The sequence below is a fragment of the Oncorhynchus masou genome, chromosome 25 (assembly GCF_036934945.1).
Source record: "Oncorhynchus masou masou isolate Uvic2021 chromosome 25, UVic_Omas_1.1, whole genome shotgun sequence".
NCBI classification, from domain to species: Eukaryota; Metazoa; Chordata; class Actinopteri; order Salmoniformes; family Salmonidae; genus Oncorhynchus; species Oncorhynchus masou.
The window spans coordinates 22,589,550-22,611,223 of record NC_088236.1 but is presented as its reverse complement, the minus strand read 5'-3'; the positions used below and the strand labels follow the sequence as shown (position 1 = coordinate 22,611,223).

Genomic DNA, 21,674 nt, shown 5'->3' with positions numbered 1-21,674 from the left:
TCTTTGTGTTTTTATGTTAAAGAACACCTAACTTTATATTTTAAGCCTTTTGGAAATCACATTTTACACAATAATTGGTGTTATTTCCTCGGACAAGAAAAGGCACCACATAACAGGAAGGGCCTGGTTCACATGGGCCAGTGGTAGGCAAAGCTGATGGCTGAAAACCGTAGGGAGAAGTAAGAATGGCGCCTGGAGTTTGAGAACTATGTTTGGCCTAGGAGGACAAAAAACACATATATCAAATGTTGTTGTTTTTTTTACAATATTTTATTTGCAAGACTACAACGAGATTTATATTTTGACGACGTAGTTTCAGTGAATGTGCTTCCAATGTAAAATGAGGCAGGCAGACTTACAGACACCTATGAAGGGCCTTTTGTAATAACAACATGGCAGCATTCTCTGGAGGTAGACGCCGGTGGAAACCTACCAACTGCATTTTTTTCAATGAGAAACTTGACAGACATGGAGTTTGTTGCCATATTGCTAGCTAGTGACAAACGGGCAGATTATGAGAAATGGATTTCGAATAAATCTCTCAAACAGCGTTTTCTTTTTCTATAGTGGTAACCAATGCCCTGCAAGCTAGCTGTCAGTTTGCCCAGTACCTTGGGATAGTTGAGGTACTTGGCAAGCTGTCAGTGTCAAATATTCCAAATAATGAGTGTCTTTGGTAGAATACCATGCTCTTCAAATGCCCTTCATTATGCACTTGCCAGCTTGGTTTCTAGATAAGTAACCTAGTGTACATTCTAAGTAACGCATGTGTTTATGGTGTCAGCATTGACCAATAGAGATCGAATGTCAAGGCATTTGGTTTGTTACAGGGAAATTTGACTATGATCTCTTCGTTATTGGAGGTGGGTCAATCCCCTGATTAAATCATTAGTATTACAAGACGACGTTATTAACTAGTAGGGACTTCACTGTTTGTTCTTGAGGATAGTATACAATCATATGCACCCCAGATGGTTTGTTACCAGGAGGTCTGGCTCTGTGTAAGGTTTTATATAGGATAATGTCTAATCTAATGTGTTAATGCAGCTTTACTGATCATGAAGATTGACCAAAACATTCTGTCCTTTGTTTTCATCGGCTCAGGTAGGACAGAACATTGCTGTGTTAGATTATGTGGAGCCTTTAGTTAAAGGTAAGAGAAATGTACTCATACTGACTGTACATTCCACCAAAAACAGCTTGACTTGAACTGTTGACTTGAAGCATTTCACCTTGCTTGTCTCGGAGTAAACAAACTATGTTGTGAACAATCTGCATTAATATAGAAGTTTAAAAAATATATCATGCTACCCTTCCAGGTACTAAGTGGGGCATTGGTGGCACGTGTGTGACTGTGGGCTGCATTCCCAAGAAGCTCATGCACCAGGCTGCTTTGCTGGGCACAGCTGTGAAAGACGCCCAGAAGTATGGCTGGCAAATCCCCAGGCCCATCTCCCACGACTGGTACATCTCAATAATTGGGGAAAAGATCAGAATTGGGCGACCTGTGAAAACACATGCGGTATGTCATAGATTATGTTGTATAAGTTAAACAGGGATTTTACACATACATACCTGCAGTTTTCAGTAATTTTGTTATGACAACTGCCTCCTTAAGTTTCCGACTTGCAATATTCCCTCTTAGGCCGAGTAGACCTGTTGGTACACAGAGGTTACAGCGCTATGATGAATTGTCCATGATTGCATGCAGTGCTCTGACTGAATGGCTGCAGGGCTAACAGGTGTTGCTCTGCCTCTATGTGCCCACACTCTCACAGCAGATGTTCACATTGTGCAACCGAATCTCATATTTAATAGACGCAGTTTCATAGAAAATGGCTTCACATCTCTCCTCCCAAACTTTGTCTTCACTCTCATATGTAATTTTTTTGCTAGAAAACTGCTTTAACAGTGTAGCTGTACTTATCCTTTTTCAGATAAACCCAATGTTTGCACAAGATCTCTCAAGTTCTCCTGTGGTGTTTGCATGGTGTCACCATGTTGTTTTCTTTGACAGGAATGTGAAGTATCTGAACATTAAAGGAAGTCTGGTGGATGAGCACACAGTCAAGGTTTAACCAGGACAGGAAAAGAGGTAATACCACACTACTAGTCATAAGTTTGGACACACCTACTCATTCAAGGGTTTTTCTTTATTTTTACTATTTTCTACATTGTAGAATAATAGTGAAGACATCAAAGCTATGAAATAACACGTATGGAATCATGTAGTAACCAAAAAGTCAACAAGTCAAAATATATTTTCGATTATTAAAAGTAGCCACCTTGATGACAGCTTTGCACACTTGGCATTCTCTCAACCAGCTCAAACCAGGTGTATCACTGAAGAATGCTGTGGTAGCCATGCTGGTGACGTGTGCCTTGAATTCTAAATACATCTGTGTCACCAGCAAAGCACCATTACACCTTCTCCGTGCTTCACATGGGAACCACACCTGCAGCGATCATCCATTCACCTACTCTGCGTCTCACAAAGACACGGCAGTTGGAACCAATAATCTCATTTGGACTCATCAGATCAAAGGACAGATTTCCAACTGTCCAACTGCTCGCGTTTGTTGGCCACAGCAAGTCTATTCTTCTTATTGGTGTCCTTTAGTAGTGGTTTCTTTGCAGCAATTCGACCATGAAGGCCTGATTCACACAGTCTCCTCTGAACAGTTGATGTTGAGATGGTCCTGTTACTTGAACTCTGTGAAGCATTTATTTGGGCTGCAATTTCTGAGGCTGGTAACTCTAATGAACCTATCCTCTGCAGCATAGGTAACTCTTGTTCTTCCTTTCCTGTGGTGGTGCTCATGAGAGACAGTTTCATCATAGCACTTGATGGTTTTTGCGACTGCTTTTGAAGAAACTTTGGGCTATCTTCTGTATACCACCCCTACCTTGTCACAACACAACTGATAGGTTCAAAGCATTAAGAAGGAAAGAAATTCCACTATTTAACTTTTTAACATGGCACATCTGTTAATTGAAATTAATTCCAGGTGACTACCTCATGAAGCTGGTTGAGAGAATGCGAAGTGTGTGCAAAGCTGTCAAGGCAAAGGGTGGCTACTTTGAAAAATCTCTAAGCTCCAATATATTTTGATTTATTTAACAGTTTTTTTGGTTACTACATGATTCCATATGTGTTATTTCATAGTTTTGATGTCTTCACTATTATTCTACAATATACAAATAGAGAAAAACCCTTGAATGAGTAGGTGTGTCCAAACATTTGACTGGTACTGTATTTCAAACTGGGAGTTAATGACAAAAAAATGTAAATGTTCACCATATTATTACTTTTATTTAAGGAACCTAATTTCAACACTGTGGTATTCGTATTTTCCTATTGAAGTCATTATAATTTATCTCCCCCTTGTCTGGCAGATGACACTGACTGCCAAGGACATTGTGATTGCAACTGGAGGGCGGCAAAGTACCCCACACATGTAACTATTAACCTTTACCTCTCTCTATCCTCTCTTTCTACTCCCTCACCTCCATTTCTCCTCTCTCTCTCTATCCCTCTCTCTGTACCCCCCTTCTCCCTCTGTATGTGTCCTTGCCCAGTAGACAGGGGGGAGATATGTCTCCTTCGTTGATCCTCCCAGCTGCTGATAACACCACAGTGGATCTGGAGCTTTTGATGGGATGGTGGTGGACAAAACATGGCTCTCTCTGGGTGGAGGAGGGAGGCTGTCTGGGTCTGCGTCTCAAATGGCACCCTACCTGTTCCCTATTCAATACATAGGGAATAGGGTATCATTTGGGATACACTCTGGGACTGCGGCCTCTCATAGGCCTCCCTCCCTGTGGTGTATCATAGGCTGTGACTTACTGTCTGTTGATAACAGACTAACAAAGAACAAAGCCAACCTTCCCCTCCTAATCGTTTGCCAGGAGCTGTATTGACAATATGAATCAAACAGTGTTTGTTGTGTTTACCTGTTGTTTCTACTTCCTGTGTTGTAGATCCATGGAGCAATCCAGCACAGCATCACTAGTGATGTTATCTTCTGGCTGAAAGAGTCCCCTGCCAAGACGTGAATGGTACATGTGGTGAAACACAGACACACAAACCATACAATGCTGTGCCATGTACACAGACAACTCTGTCATAATGATCCATCCAGGACAGAGCGTGTTCTACTATAGGACGTGTTAAATGTTCACTCACTCCTCCTGACTCAGATTTGCTGTGCGTGTGTGTGTTCAGCAAAGGTCGGGACACACACATCACCAATCCAGCCATTTAAATCCTGTCATTGCCTGTCTAATTGGTCTCTCCACACCGTTTCCACTTGGCACAAAATGGAGGTTGAGTGTAATGTTTGTTAGTGTTGCTGTAATTTAACCGTACATAGTGCCAACAGTGAATAGTTATCTTAGTCACCTACTCATTGATATCCCTTGCTATTATAAATATAATCTACAATAGATTTCCGTCATAATTTTTCTATCGCAACAACCTATTTGTTACCCCTTTCCAGTTTAGTCAGGAAAATTGTATTTTTCTTGTCAAACTAGGCTGCTGATCTAACATTCTACCACTAGAGGGCAATATGAACTCATCTTCACAACAAGCCAGGCGGTGGTGGTCTCTGTATGTATGTTTTCCCTGCACTGTCCTTCCCTCTTTCAGCATGTCTCCTAAGCAATTTTCACAAATATTTGCTCAAAGCTTTTTATGTAGCTTTCAAGTGAGTGGACCCAGAAAGAGCGCTTCAATTCAGGAAACCCTTTATGTGAGTGGGACTGTTTGGTGTAGTGGAGTGGTTAGGCAGGGGCCTACTGTTAGTGTAGTCCTCTCTGCCCCTCAGGCTACTAGGGGTTAGCATTAGCAGGTCCTCCCTCAGACCTATCTCTCCCTGCCTAGGAGGAGCTGTTGTTGAGCTGCTTTGCTCTGTGGAGGGAGCTGAGCTGTCAGCTCAGCATGTGGGGTCTGAGAGGGAGTTTGGGTTGATCAGCTGGTGGAGGTAGTGGATGGCTCCAGTTGGGTGGTGCCTTTAGAAGGACCGGAGTACACAGCCACGCTCATAAACACGATAGATGGGAAGTGTAGACATGAGTGTAAGAAGTTTTATGCTGTCTTTTATTGCAGTATATAATGCACTGCAATTACCCATTCATTCTGAAGCTATATAAATGCCAGTGTTCTGTTCAGGAGGGAGAGATTTTTCTGGGAGGTCATTGCAGAGATTTTGCTAGAGATTTTTCTGGTAGGTCATTGCAGAGATTTTGCTAGAGAGATTTTGCTAGAGATTTTGCTGGGCTGAGAGTTGGTATGTTTTGTGAGTTTGTTGCTCAGATAGAGCTTATTTGATGTCATTTGTTTCTTAGTTTGTTTGTGAAAATTGTTTAATATTCTGTTTCATTTGTTCCCAGGGGGGGAAGGGGAAGGCACCTAGGGAGTGCTTAGGCAAGAGGCCCGCGGGCATACATATACCCGTAGCATATTCGCTGGCTAGGCACACTAGGTAAGACCTGGGCGGACCACCCCCTTGTATTTTGGTTAGGGCACCAGGTGGTGCTAAATTAGGTAAGTAGTGGGTAGGCAGGTAAGATAGTAGAGGGGGGGGCTTTGAGATTTACTTTCTTTGCTTTGGTTCCGTCCAGCCCCTTTTCCCCATATTACCGTGTGAAGGAATAAAGTCCTGGTAAACGGTACCACATTCTGCCTGTTGTCATTCTTTCTTGCACCTACAGTCCATACCTTTTTCGCTTCACGGAGAGTTTAGTTGTAGCAGGGTGTTGCGTTCCCTCTTCATAGAGGCGTGCGTAACAGTCTGTATAGTTGTTTTGGCCTTTTCCCCCAGCATTGTCCCAACCATATCCACGGCAGCAGGAAGAATTAAGTCCTCCACAATAGTATTTGGCTTGGCTGTCCTAGAGTGATGGTTTCATTGAGTTATATGAGAGTACTTTTGCACATATAACAGTGGCTGAGGAAAGGCACTACTCCCAATATACAGTGGGGCAAAAACGTATTTAGTCAGCCATCAATTGTGCTCCCACTTAAAAAGCTGAGAGAGGCCTGTAATATTCATCATAGGTACACTTCAACTATGACAGACAAAATTAGAAAAAAAAAATAAGTATTTGGTCACCTACAAACAAGCAAGATTTCTGGCTCTCACAGACCTGTAACTTCTTCTTTAAGAGGCTCCTCTGTCCTCCACTCGTTACCTGTATTAATGGCACCTGTTTGAACTTGTTATCAGTATAAAAGACACCTGTCCACAACCTCAAACAGTCACACTCCAAACTCCACTATGGCCAAGACAAAAGAGCTGTCAAAGGACACCAGAAACAAAATTGTAGACCTGCACCAGACTGGGAAGACTGAATCTGCAATAGGTAAGCAGCTTGGTTTGAAGAAATCAACTGTGGGAGCAATTATTAGGAAATGGAAGACATACAAGACCACTGATAATCTCCCTCGATCTGGGGCTCCATGCAAGATCTCACCCCGTGGGGTCAAAATGATCACAAGAACGGTGAGCAAAAACCCCAGGTCCACACGGGGGGACCTAGTGAATGACCTGCAGAGAGCTGGGACCAAAGTAACAAAGCCTACCATCAGTAACACACTACGCCGCCAGGGACTCAAATCCTGCAGTGCCAGACGTGTCCCCCTGCTTAAGCCAGTACATGTCCAGGCCCGTCTGAAGTTTGCTAGAGAGCATTTGGATGATCCAGAAGAAGATTGGGAGAATGTCATATGGTCAGATGAAACTAAAATATAACTTTTTGGTGAAAACTCAACTCATCGTGTTTGGAGGACAAATAATTCTGAGTTGCATCCAAAGAACACCATATCTACTGTGAAGCATGGGGGTGGAAACATCATGCTTTGGGGCTGTTTTTCTGCAAAGGGACCAGGACGACTGATCCGTGTAAAGGAAAGAATGAATGGGGCCATGTATCGTGAGATTTTGAGTGTGAACCTCCTTCCATCAGCAAGAGCATTGAAGATGGAACGTGGCTGGGTCTTTCAGCATGACAATGATCCAAAACACACCGCCCGGGCAACGAATGAGTGGCTTCGTAAAAAGCATTTCAAGGTCCTGGAGTGGCCTAGCCAGTCTCCAAATCTCAACCCCATAGAAAATCTTTGGAGGGAGTTGAAAGTCTGTGTTGCCCAGCAACAGCCCCAAAACAACACTGCTGTAGAGATCTGCATGGAGGAATGGGCCAAAATACCAGCAACAGTGTGTGTGAACCTTGTGAAGACTTACAGAAAACGTTTGACCTCTGTCATTGCCAACAAAGGGTATATAACAAAGTATTGAGAAACTTTTGTTATTGACCAAATACTTATTTTCCACCATAATTTGCAAATAAATTCATTAAAAATCCTACAATGTGATTTTCTGGATTTTTTTCTCTCATTTTGTCTGTCATAGTTGAAGTGTAGCTATGATTAAAATTACAGGCCTCTCATCTTTTTAAGTGGGAGAACTTGCACAATTGGTGGCTGACAATACTTTTTTGCCCCACTGTAAGTGAACCCCAAATCAATGTAGTTCTCATCATATTTGCGCCTCTTCGATGGTCCAACGTTCCGGTCTGTTGTTCAATGCTTTCCCAGGTAAGGGGGCAGTAGCTCTTTGGGTGTATCAGATTCACAACTGTCAGTGTCCATGCTAGCTGGACTAACAACAAATGTAGAATTACTGATGCTAGCATTGGATGTGCTCGTGGAAGCAGAACAACTTGTGTCGTCGACAGGTGCAGGTGTAGTACTGCTGGTAGTAGTTACTATCTGTAGAGCTGGTATGTGTCTCTGGACGCGGGCCTTAGTTTCTTTTAACCCTTTTATCCATTTTCAAGAAACACCACCAAATGTATAGCCCCGTTGGGACAAAAAAAAATTTAGTTTATATTTTTTTGAGAGCGTTTGAAAATGTGAAGCCAAGGGGAAAAAATAAATATATATATTTTTTAATGTGAATCACAATTTTATTTGGCGCACCCCCGATGGCATTGCGCGTATCCCAGTATGGGAATACCTGCTCTAGAGAATAGCTGAGGAAATGAGCCTGGGATGAAAAGATGCAACATCAAAAGGAGACAGTGAGACAATTGTAACACACAATCTTTTCTCTCTGTAGTCACAACCGTGTTAGGGAGTTGAGTTCTCATCCTATATCTTTCTATTTGAATTCCGATAAAGTCCGCTGCCTGTAGAACTCTCCCCTTTAAGGAACACTTGTGAAAGAGCACTGTTATTATGGCGAACATAGGAGACACCGAAGGAGAACAGATTGACTTATCTCTTGTCTGGACTGCTGAAGGTTTGCCCAAGGTTATGAGGGTGAGAGAGCGAGCTTGTGGCAAATTCTTAACTATCACAGTCAGACATACTCCAACAGTCATTGAAGTGGCTTTGGATCAGGATGTAGCCTATGGAAGCCCTGAGTTTGATTGTGTTATCTTTGTTGTTTGAAAGGCTGCTCCTAGTACTTCCCGCCCTCCAGGGGAGTGGGCAACATTTACTGGGCAGATATCAGTACAGTAAAGTATGTCTTTCCCACTGGAATTTATCCCTGTGTAGTTTTTAGTTACACAATCAGCCCCCCCCCCCCCCGTCTTTCACATCTGGATGCAGTGTTTTTGAGACCCACTTGTGAGTGTGTGCCTCCACCAATGCTTTCAGACACCACCATCCGGATGCGGGATAACAGAACGATCCCAGAGTCTCTCTGAAATACAATATAACCAAGCAGCCAGGGAAAGGAGATGAGAGTGTGGAATCAGCCTAAAGCTCCTGGCCTAATCCCTCCCTAAGCCACCTCACAATGTGCACTAAGTGCAGCTGTGCATTAAGTGGACAGGAGGATCGGGGTACTGACGCTCTTAGCAGTTAGCGCTAGCATGAGTGTGGTGTATGGCTGGGCTTGTGTGTGTGTGTGCCCCAGGCACCCTCACCTGCCAGGGCCTGGGCCAGTGTGGAGAGCCATGGATAGGTAGAGGATGGGAAAGCAAAAGAGGCCCTGGCTTCCATGCGGGTGATGGGCGTCACTCAGCGGAGTGATGTGGACTGAGCCATGAACACGGCACTCCCCATCTGCAGGGATTAGCCTGAACGCTAGTAGTGAGTGGAGCTCAGGGCTGGATTAGAGGTGTGATTCACATGGCCCACACACACACAGAGACTAGCCCTACCAACTCCGCCACCCCTTTTTGAGTAATAGAACCCCCGAAGTTCGAATAGTACTTTCATCACTTTTAAATTCCTCAGATTCAGACTAAACATTTGTGTCCAGTTTCCCTGTTTTGTTTGGCGCAGTAGTATTCAAGATCATTTGAAGGAAAATGAATGTGCATCGTATAGAAAAACACATATACCTGTACTATATAACTTCCAAGAGATATATTTGAAATGAAAACAGCTAAGATGAATGGTTTTTGTTTTTCAGACTTGTGGTTGGTGCCAGCTGTATCCTTTTGACTGCCGATGTGTTTGGTCATGAGTCACTGGTTACACTGTATATTGTCAGAGTGAGTTGGCCCTAATGTTGAAGGCAAAAGGTGGTGAATTGCAGTTCAACTGGTGACCCCTTCTTCCTAGACTGGGATCACCTGTCTATCAATGCCTCTTTTGCTCAGGTTCTCAGTTGTCACATCTACTTTAACTAGAGATAGACAAGGTTCCTCTGAGAGCATTTGTGTAATGTTCTGTTTTCCTGAACATGGTGCAATGAAGATGTGGCCCTGGAGTGTGCTGGCTTCCTGACAGGCATTGGCCTGGACACCACATTCATGATGTGCAGCATCCCCCTCAGGGGGTTCGATCAGGTACTGCACTTATCACAATTTTACATTTTTCAAAATTGATTTGACACTTTAAATTAATTTCTTATTTCTCTATACTGTATCGTGTTTATACTGTAACTCAAATGTTTTGTAGCTTTTAAATATATTTCAGAGATCGTAGAAGCTCTCACTACTCATTTACAAATTGCTAGATTTTTTTTAGTTTTATTTTATTTAACTAGGCAAGTCAGTTAACAACAAATTCTTATTTACAATGCCGGCCAAACCCGGATGACGCTGGGCCAATTGTGCGCCTCCCTATTGGCCTCCCAATCTTTCGGCTGGTTGTGATAGAGCCTGGAATCGAACTAGGGGCTGTAGTGACGCCTCTAGCACTGAGATGCGGTACCTTAGACCGCTGCGCCACTCAGAAGCCCATTGATTCATTGTGTACTGGTGATATTGGGACTTTTCTTGTACAAGTTAAGTTTGGAATAATAGTTTTCCCAAGTTACGTGCTGGAAAGGTGACTCTGAGCTGTCAAAAACCTGAATTTCTCCCCTCTTGTGTGTGCTGCAGCAAATGGCAGGGCTGGTGACTGACTACATGGAGGCCTATGGCACCAAGTTCTCCCGGAGGAGTGTCCCCAAGAGACTGGACCAGCTGTCCTCTGGGGCGCTGCAGGTGACTTGGACAGACAAACATACAGTACCAACAGGACATCTTTCACTCTGTGCTGTGGGCCGTAGGTGAGTGTGTCGGGGAAGGAAGATAATTGTCCCACAAATTACTACAGTAATACCCTAATGTTTGGAAGAAATCACTACTATTTTAGTAGTAGCTGCAATCACGTGTGTTGAGTATGCCACATAACATACAATAAGCTTTGCAAAGACGTATTGGTTAAACCACTAGTCCCCCTTCCCTTTCCAGACATTTGTTTTATTGTCATCTACAAAAGAGTGCAGTGTCAGCAGACGGTGTATCAAGCCTAAAAACAAGGTAATAAAGGGTGAATGATGGAGTCACCAGGGGAAGTGTTAATCACCCAGCCGAGTGCTGGGTCCGGGTCCTGGGCCTGGCTGGGGCGGGGGCAGGATGCAACCAGGCACGGGTCACTGCATTCCCTCCTTTGTTCTCTCGCTCTGCTCTGGGCTTTCCTGCCCGTCCTACCAGCCCTGCGGAAACCAGCCTGCCACGCCACCCAACTCTACCTCCTGCAGCATCTGTCACTGCACGGCTGGCCCTGTCTGTCTGCGGCTCTGTACCCACACCAGACCTCTTTCCCTAGTCCTTTTCTCTCTTTATCACACCACGTAATATCTCTCATTCCGCCAACAAACACAATGGAGGGAACTTCCGCCTGGCTGCCCGGCAGACGTTTATTTGTGTTGAGATGGTCCCAAAGATGACGCGTTTCCGAAAGCCTGACGACACCCCTCCGCAGTGTGTGACTGTACAGTACCAGCCAGGACAGGCCAGGGCATCTCTCTCTGCCTGTGCGTGTGACAGGGAGCATGTGACATGTGGACCAGGATGTGGGTGATCTTTTGGGAGAGATTACGTTTTTCCCACCTGGCAGGTTGCAGCTCTCAGAGAGCTGAGGTCCAAACAATGTGGAGGTCAAGGCACAGTGTCCAGTTTGTCGACTGCAGGCAAAATACCAAGACCTTGAGACTCACTGGGATTGGGAAATTGGCAGCAATAATAATATTTGTTATAGAGTTCTATTTTGGTGGATGGACATCTTCCTCTGCACTCTCACCCAGTAGGGGGTAAAGCATGACCCAGTAGGGGTAAAGGATGACCCACTGTGTATACTCTGGGCGGCAGGTAGCCTAACGTTTAGAGCTATGGGGCCATTAACCAAAAGGTCGCGAGTTTTAATCCTGAGTCGACAAGGTGAAAAATGTTTTCATGTGCACTTGAGCAAGGCACTTAACCCGAATTGCTCCAGGGTTGTTGACTGCAATGGCAGACCATGGCCTTAACCCTAACTGCTCTAGGGTTGCCAACTGTAATGGCAGACCATGGCCGGGCTCCCTTTCTCCGAGGGCGTCCCAGGAAGAGTTGGGATATGCAAAAAACACATTTCCAATAGGAGAAACATAAGCACCCACCAAAATTATGTAATCAAATCAAGCTTTATTTATACAGCACGTTTCAGACATGGAATGCAACGCAATGTGCTTCATAGAAATGAAAGCTGAAATATTTTCTGCACAACAAACATGAGATACAAAAAACTAAAGAATAACACAAACTGAACAACTAACTATGGAAAAGTAAAAGCTAAACAGATGTTTTAAGATCTTTGTTTAAATATGTCCACATTTTCAGCCCCCCTCAGGTTTTCTGGAAGGCTATTCCAGAGGCTTGGGTTATAATAATTAAAGGCTGCCTCGTGGTCCTCGGCTTTGGGATAGTGAAAAAGACACGCACTACAGGACCTGAGGGACCTATTGGGTACATAACTTAAAAGCATGTCTGACATGTATTGGGGTGCACATTCGTGGATTGATTTAAAAACCAATAGAAAAGTCTTTAAATGAATTCTAAAACTAACAGGCAGTGGAGAAACCTTAGAACCGGTGTAATGTCTGGTCTTGGTCAGTACCCACGCTGCAGAATTCTGTATGTTTTGCAGTTGACCAATGGCTTTCTTGGGAAGACCAGACAGGAGACCATTACAGTAGTCAAGCCTGCTTGTAATAAAAGCATGGGTAGTCTCTCTGTATCAGCCCGAAAGAGATGCCTGCACCTTGGTAGTGTTCCTCAGGTAGTAAAAAGCTATTTTGGTCACATTCCTGTGTGATTTGAAATTTTGTTCAGAATCTAAAATAACACCTTGGTTTTTATCTTTATTGCCCATCATGTAAAATGTGCAGCCTAGATTTTCTCTGTGCTTTGGCTCCAACAATGAGTACCTCAGTCTTGTTTTGATTTAGCTGGAGGAAGTTGTGAGCCTTCCAAGTATTTACATCACTGATATAGTCTAATAATTGATCAGTGAAGCTAAAATTCTCTGGTGACATGTAACGCTGTGTATCTGTATCTGCATAGCAGTGAACATCAATGCTCTGCTTTCTGATAACTTTGCCAGAGGGTAACATACATTGCTCAAAAAAATAAAGGGAACACTAAAATAACGCATCCTAGATCTGAATGAAATATTCTTATTAAATACATTTTTCTTTACATAGTTGAATGTGCTGACAACAAAATCACACAAATTATCAATGGAAATCAAATTTATCAACCCATGGAGGTCTGGATTTGGAGTCACACTCAAATTAAAGTGGAAAACCACACTACAGGCTGATCCAACTTTTAGGTAATGTCCTTAAAACAAGTCAAAATGAGGCTCAGTACTGTGTGTGGCCTCCACGTGCCTGTATGACCCCCCTACAACGCCTGGGCATGCCCCTGATGAGGTGGCGGATGTTCTCCTGAGGGATCTCCTCCCAGACCTGGACTAAAGCATCCGCCAACTACTGGACAGTCTGTGGTGCAACGTGGCATTGGTGGATGGAGTGAGACGAGATGTCCCAGATGTGCTCAATTGGATTCAGGTCTGGGGAACGGGCGGGCCAGTCCATAGCATCAATGCCTTCCTCTTGCAGGAACCACATGATGTCTAGCATTGTCTTGCATTAGAAGGAACCCAGGGCCAACCGCACCAGTATATGGTCTCACAAGGGGTCTCAGGATCTCATCTCGGTACCAAATATGGCAGTCAGGCTACCTCTGGCGAGCACATGGAGGGCTGTGCGGGCCCCCAAAGAAATGCCACCCCACACCATGACTGACCCACCGCCAAACCGGTCATGCTGGAGGATGTTGCAGGCAGCAGAACGTTCTCCACGGCGTCTCCAGATTGGCGTTCTCTGGCAAATGCCAAACGTCCTGCACGGTGTTGGGCTGTAAGCACAACCCCCACCTGGACGTCGGGCCCTCATACCACCCTCATGGAGTCTGTTTCTGACCATTTAAGCAGACACATGCACATTTGTGATCTGCTGGAGGTAATTTTGCAGGGCTCTGGCAGTGCTCCTCCTGCTCCTCCTTGCACAAAGGCGGAGGTAGCGGTCCTGCTGCTGGGTTGTTGCCCTCCTACGGGCTCCTCCACATCTCCTGATGTACTGGCCTGTCTCCTGGTAGCGCCTCCATGCTCTGGACACTACGCTGACAGACACAGCAAACCTTCTTGCCACAGCTCGCATTGATGTGCCATCCTGGATGAGTTACCTGAGCCACTTGTGTGGGTTGTAGACTCCGTCTCATGCTTCCACTAGAGTGAAAGCACCGCCAGCATTCAAAAGTGACCAAAACATCAGCCAGGAAGCATAGGAAATGAGAAGTGGTCTGTGGTCCCCACCTGCAGAACCACTCCTTTATTGGGGGTGTCTTGCTAAGTGCCTGCAATTTCCACCTGTTGTCTATTCCATTTGCACAACAGCATGTGAAATGTATTGTCAATCAGTGTTGCTTCCTAAGTGAACAGTTTGATTTCACAGAAGTGTGATTGACTTGGAGTTACATTGTGTTGTTTAAGTGTTCCCTTTATTTTTTTGAGCAGTGTATATAAACTGAACAGTACCGGACGCAAAATCGAACCTTGTGAAATGCCACATGTGATATGTATTTGCTCTGAAATAAGTTCACCAAGGGCGACAAACTCTCTTGACCGGTTAAATAGGCCCTAAACCAATGTAGAAGTGGATCGAAGAGGCCAACCCATCTCTTCAGTCTGTCCATAAGGAAATCATGGTCAATAATGCAGCACTTAAATCTAAGAGTACAGAGACAGAGAGCTGTTTTTTTTTGTGTGTGTGTTTTTTTAACCTTTATTTAACTAGGCAAGTCAGTTAAGAACAAATTCTTATTTTCAATGATGGCCTAGGAACAGTGGGTTAACTGCCTGTTCAGGGGCAGAACGACAGATTTGTACCTTGTCAGCTCGGGGGTTTGAACTTGCAACCTTCCGGTTACTAGTCCAACTAGTGTCTAACCACTGTGTTGGCTCTAAGATGATTTACCACTTTAACAAAGGCTGTCTCTGTGCTGTGGTGGGCACGAAAACCAGATTGGAATTTTTCAAAAAACAGTTGGCACTTAACTTATTTAACGGTTTGAACACCATTTTTTTTCCAGAATTCTGTTTAGGAATGGAAGGTTAGAGATTGGCTGATAATTGCTAGGAGTTGAATAATCTAGATGACTTTTCTTCAGAATGTGTTTCACCATAAGCATTAGTGCAGAGGGGAAAGTGCCTGTGAACAGGGAGTGATTAACAATATCTTGCAGTTTTTCAGATTTGGAATTAAAAACTGTTTTAAAATATGACAAAAACACGTATCACATTTTAGATATGGAGGAAAGTTCACATGTTTGCAGGGGTAGGATTTATCATGCCATTAATGGTCGAGAAGAGCACTCAAATTATTTTTGATTTAATAGTGATGAGTTAGAATTTGGAAATTTAATAGTGATGAAGTTAGAAAAGCCAGACGGGCAAATTTCTAATTGCCTTGTTATATATCCCAACTTACTCTCTCCGAATATCATAATCGACCTGCAACGACTCCACTTCTGCTCTGCCTTTCTGCAATTTCTCTGTAATTGATTAGTTTCCTCACTCATCCAAGGTTCTCTCTGTTTTGATTCTTGTTCAACTTTACTGGATCTATGGCATCAGTGGTTGCCTTTAATTTGCTATTAAAGTTATCAACTAAATCATAAGAAGACAGAATAGGTGGCGGAGTATTGTTCATACACTCTGTATGAATCTGTAGCAACTTCAGAGGTAAGATGGTGTTTCTTAGTAATGTGTTCAGTATTACCCTCTGCTATGGACAACAATGTAGTAAAAAATACACAGTGGTGATCAGATAAAATAACATCAACAATAGAGGACATGTCACCCATAACCGTATAGCCACAGTTATGGGTGCACCCAGTAACATGTTGGATAAAGTCCATAGAGCTCAAAATATTCATACATTCAATGGCCTTTGAGTCAGTCTCTTTGTCAACATGAATATGACAATTATTATTATAGGTTCTAAGAGGAATATTACTATTTTTTAAACGTCTGATTACAACCTTACATTACTACCTTACAGTGTAGGCTACAGTCTGCGGGCTTTACCCTGGTGTTCTCATGCAGGTCAGTGAGTACATCCTCTCCTTTGAAGTGTAGCTGTCTGACTGTGGGAGTTATGAGTGGGCCTCTCTCCACTTCCCCAATGTGCCCTTTACACTACAGGTCAGACTGGGTCTGTGCCCTCCTCAGTGGAGCTATAAAAGACCGTGGGTATGTCATGACTCTCCACCCTTTTCTCAGTGTGCACTTGCATTCTTCCCGTCATGGATTTAACAATGGTGGAAACTAGTGATGCACCAATGACATTTTTAGCTGATATCCGATATTTTCCTTACCAAAAAAACTATACCGATAACTGATATTTCAAAAGTTTGCGGCCTTAAGCATTCTAGTACAGTTAACACACAAAACAAAAACATGGACACAGCGGTTTAAGCCACTGCATTTCAGTGCAAGAGGCGTCACTACAGTCCCTGGTTCGAATCCAGGCTGAATCACATCCGGCTGTGATTGGGAGTCCCATAGGCCAGCGCACAATTGGCCCCGCGTTGTTAACTGACTTGCCTAGTTAAATAAAGGTTACACACACACACACCACACTGACCAAAAAGTTATTTTGTTGGCATTTACGTGTGTCCCCATTACCAGTAAAACCTAATCAAAACCTATTTCTTTCACTTACTTGCAGTTTCGTTGTTCTTTTGTTCAGTCGTTTCATTCTGAACCAGGATTCTCATACTATGGAACGCCGTTTGGGTCTTTGTATGTCAAATAACACTATTTGACGTGTCAAATTTGCTTGTTGACCAATCAGGACCTGAATATGACTGCACATCACAATAATTTAACGCGTTCATAAAAATGTTTACGTAGTTATTACACATTGATTACACTATCACTCGTATTTCACAACTATTCATCGATACGCATGCTATGGTGCTGGTGAAGTTGTCTCGCGCACCTACAGTGCTGGTCAGAAAAGAAAGCTAGCTAGCTCATGGATGCAAACAATGTTCTTCCCCAAAACATAGCAAAACGACAAATCTGTTTCAGTAGCTATAGTTAGCTAGCTAACTATATAGCTAGGTATCGTCATCTAAAATAACCCTAATTTATAAACACAGTTCTTATTTGATTTATGGTGGTCGGACCCATCAATGTGAAGCTAGCCATAATAAGGATTAGCCACAATAGTGGACTTTGCAGTTAGCCTTTAAAATAAAAGTATGTCGTTGACAGTGATACAAATAGTAGAATTATGCCATAATTGAATAGATCTTACAAAACGGGTTTGGCAATCTGTTGAAATCACACTGGATGTATTCTACTTTAGAATTGCAATGGGGGCATACTTATTTCACTGTACAGCCTTACCAATGGATTGTGGATCAATGACATGGGGTATCAGTTTACTCAGTTGACACCCAGACATCATTAGTGTCATAGCTCTTGTTGCGTGACTCTGAGACAACTGTGAATTGAGCCACTATTGTCAACCTATGTGTATTGAACACTATTCCAGAGAAAAAACAATATTGCGTGGATGTTTTGGAGTCTGATAACTCTGAGGAGGACGTTGGGAAAATATATTGTGGTATTTAGTAGACTGGTACCCCATTTCATTGACCACCCCTTAGGTAAAGCTGTACAGTGCAATATGAATGTCAATACACACAATAGGCTGACTGGGGAGGTGATTTCACAGTCACAGCCTTGCCATAAGAGCTACAGCGCTAATATTTGCCTAAACTCTACAATCGTGTTCTGTGGGTGTCACCGAGTAGACTGATACCCAAATTTATTGCTTTACATTCCAACCTTGTTTAACATTATCTAGTCTAAATATGGCATGATTCCACCAATTAACCTCCTGCATCATTGTCAGAGGTACTTTTGTTTTGAAGGCAAACCACAAAGTCCACTATTGTACCTAATCCTTATTGTGCCTAGCATCACAACACATCCCGGTCTGGTGGAGCCTCACTAGCCAGCTGAAGCTAGCTGGCTGCTTATAATGTTAGCTTTGGGCAACAGGGTTAAGCAGCTGGCTAGCTATTTATTTTCATGAACTGAAGTTTACCTAGATAATACTTCCTAAATTATTGCTAAGAATAATGAAAATGACTGCAGTTTCTACTGGTAAATGTTTTCAGGCTGGTTGTATTGGTGCTAGCTAGGTACCAAGTTAAAGCTAGCTAGCTACCCCAGAAGTTGCGGTCGAACAAATTATGCTTTATTACCTACGCTGTATTGTAAACCCATCGTTCGTGGCCGGAGTTTGCAGACTTTTTTGTACAGCTTTGACAGTGCTACTGACAGTAGTGGTGGCACTTGCAAATTCAGAACACACAACATTATATAATAGAACTGTGTTATTTGACGTGTCAAATAGTTTTTGACATGTACCTTTTTTTACATGCAAAGACCCAAATGGTACTCCATAGCATGTTGTGAAGCTAATAACAGTGACGCTAATACTGTGTAACTCCGGTAGGGCACCGTGTACCGGTGCTTGACCATATGGCGCAAGCCAACATCACCCACGACAGAGTTGATTGTCAAGGGCAACGAATTCCATTATCTTGGTGTTAATGGATTTCGCCTTTGATTGAAATGTTGATTGCTCGATCCACACAGCAGACATTGTGGGCTTGGTTAGGAATGCTGTGTTGCACGTGTAGTGCAAAGTTTTACGTGGCTTCATTACAACATGTACCTACATTACATAGGTATGCACATCAGCTTTGACATCGGTTTTGCATATCGCCGTTAAACTAGACATCTGGCCGTAACCGATTTTGGCATTTTTTAGCTAATATCGTCCGATTCTGATATGTTCACCAATATATCGTGCATCCCTAGTGGAGACTCCCTTTAACCAATGATTACACTTGCATTGATTCATGCTTTTAAATCAACTGATGGGAAATGTGCAAGTGCAAACTTTAGGGAAAGTGTGGAGAATCAGGACTTCTCTGAGAGAGGGATTCGTGGCTGTTGGTGGGACTGCCTGTTCCAGTCCTCTAGCTAGTGATCTAGCTATAGCTAGGCTACATCCTTCTCCATGCACAGCTTCCACAGCCTGACCTTCCTCAGGGCCGCACCTAGGCCAATTGGCCAATAGCACAGATGCGGAAACAGCCTATTTCCTCTAGGTGAACCATGTTACTTTTCTCTCCTACGTATGTCTGTTGTCCCCAACACCTTTTCTTTCTCAAATTGAGGGACACAGAAAGAGGTTGAAGACTGTGTGAGGGTGTCAGGGGTTGGTATATGCCTCCATGGGAACTGAAGTGCCAAGATGTGAAGCCTCGGAGTCTCCCCACACTCTGACAAACAGAAAAGTATATCTGAGGCAAAGTACAGAATCTCATTCAATCATATCTCTTATTCTCATTTTAGGCCTTTGAACATAATGCCTTCTCAGAAACCCCTTTTTCTAGACAAAATAATCTATTTCCCAAAAAGTCATTCTTTCTGACTTCCTTCTCTTGTCTTTGTTCACTTGATTGATTTGCTAAACCACCGTGTACAGTCGTTGGTCTCATTTCAAGTTGTGCCAGAAAGCTTGTTGTGGCTAATTAGCTGGTTGGTCTTGAGATTTCCTCTGTGTGCCACAATAGTCTTTGTTCAGTGTGGTCCTATCAGGCCTGCCTGTCATTGGCTCTCATTGCCCATTATGTGTGGCTCCACACTCACTGAAGGCTCTTATCAGGAGAACCTCTGTTGTTCTGTCTCACCATACAATGGATCAGTGGCGCTCCAACAGTCTCCAATCATAGACAGAGAAACCTAGAAACGCAGGAAATGCCAAACTAGAGTGGCTCTTGTAGTCTAGTCTATACATAGAAAGAGCAGAGTGGACACTAGTCTAGGATAGCCCACCTGACTCCAGTCTCTGTGGTGGTTGGTAGAACTGGGCTGTGATTTAGTAGAACTGTGCTGTGATAGCAAAGTGGGGCTAGACCTCCTAAGAACAACCTTTTTTTGTAAATACAACTTGCTATAGTGTCTAACTATGCACTGTCTATTAGCCAGGTATGCATGCAGTGTACAATGCCCTGGTATACATTTACATTTGTTTAATACTTTGAGAAAGGCAGCCATGACAGGGAGAGATCCCTGTGTTAGACCTACTCTGTGTAGTTGAACACTGGTGACTGCATGGTCCTGATTGACTAGCCTAGTGCAGCTCTTCCAGGAAAACAGCTACCTGGGGGCGGTTGTCCGATAGCAACTATGTGGGTACCTCTGAGCACTACCGGGGAGGAGTTGGGGAAATGATTTTGTTACCCAGGCAGGGAATGAGAAGGTGAGGAGGAAGTGGAGGGAGGTAGAGAGAGCCTCGACTGGGGCCCAGCCTGGTGGCAGGGGTGCTTGGTGCTCCCCGTCACCATAGAGACGGACGGCAAGATGGGCGAGCATCGACAGCATCAGTCAACTGTCCTGCAGGAAATGGGAGAAATGACACCCAGGGATCCTCCCTATCCCCCGCCTGCTCATTATTCACTCCCCGCCAAAAGACAAGCCACTCTCCCCCTCTCCTAGCTGTTCATGTGTTTTCTTTTCTAATTCCTGGATAAGATCTCTCTCTGTTGGATGAAGAGTAGCAGGACCTGCCTTAAACGTAAACCCGCTAGCGTGCCAACTGAATGGTATGTGTTATGAACACTGAGCAGTCAGAGTTTTTCTAAGAATCCAAGATTCTTGTACCCTCCCCTCTTTATCAATGTGTAATGTAATATTAAGTGTCTGACTGTGTTTTCCTCTGCTTGACCATAGGCAGAGCTCCTGAAACCAAATCTCTCAACCTGGAAAAAGTTGGCGTCAAGCTCAGCAAGGAGTCTGGGAAAATAATTGTGGCTGCCGACGAATCCATATCCGTGCCGAACATCTACGCTTTTGTTGATATCGGTGAGGTAGGTGTTGATCATGTCCGTCATCCTAACAGTATACTCACCCAGCCTTACAATGCCAACATGAACCTCCTTCAGGAATGTATGGACATCTGAAATAAAACCTACAGTTGCCCAAATAAGCCTACCAAGGTGACACTGTAGGAAAGAAACCTACGGTGTGCAAGAAGTGTAAGTGGTACTGTAGTTCACTCTTCAATCCCAAATGAATGCGCTCGATGGGCACCATATCATTTTAGATGTTGCTTGTTTTTAAATTTGAGATTTAGTCATGAAGCTGGATCTAAACAACAGATTTTTGTGCATCTAACTTTATTCATTATTCACAATTAATTCAAGATTATCCACATTAATGTAGAAGTGATAAGAAATATATTCCTAAAATAAGTGACTCAACAATGACACAATACATTATTTACCATTCATTTCTATTGGGCACAAAATAATCTGAAACACAACCAAAACAAACAGCAAACGCATCCAACAAGTTTGTAGAGTCACCACCTTGATGTAATCTTTGTGTGCTTGGAGTATGGGACCATGTTTCACTGTCCCAATACTTTTGGAGCTCACTGCCGCTGGATCTACACAACAGAGATCTCCTTTCTAACTACTGTACTGCTGTATCACAATACTGTCTACTTGTATTAAATGTCAGTCCTGTCTTTTCATTTGGCCAGCTATGGGTTTCCTAACTAAAACTAAAACAGGCCTCTCCGGACTGTTAGTTTGACACAGAGAGTCACTTTTAGTCCTGATGCCTGTCATCTTTTCACATACTGGGAGAATTTTTAAAAGGGGGTGGATTGATATTAAATTTGATATGTCCAAACGGAGCACCTTTTTGTGTTGAGATGTTGAAGAGCACTTGGCACTGCCAAGAA

The 21,674-nt window shown here is 43.5% G+C and overlaps 1 pseudogene; it reads left to right on the top strand.

Moving 5' to 3' along the window:
* Positions 1 to 1,058: 1,058 nt before the first annotated feature.
* Positions 1,059 to 20,787, top strand: LOC135513604 (thioredoxin reductase 2, mitochondrial-like; annotated as a pseudogene).
* Positions 20,788 to 21,674: the final 887 nt, after the last annotated feature.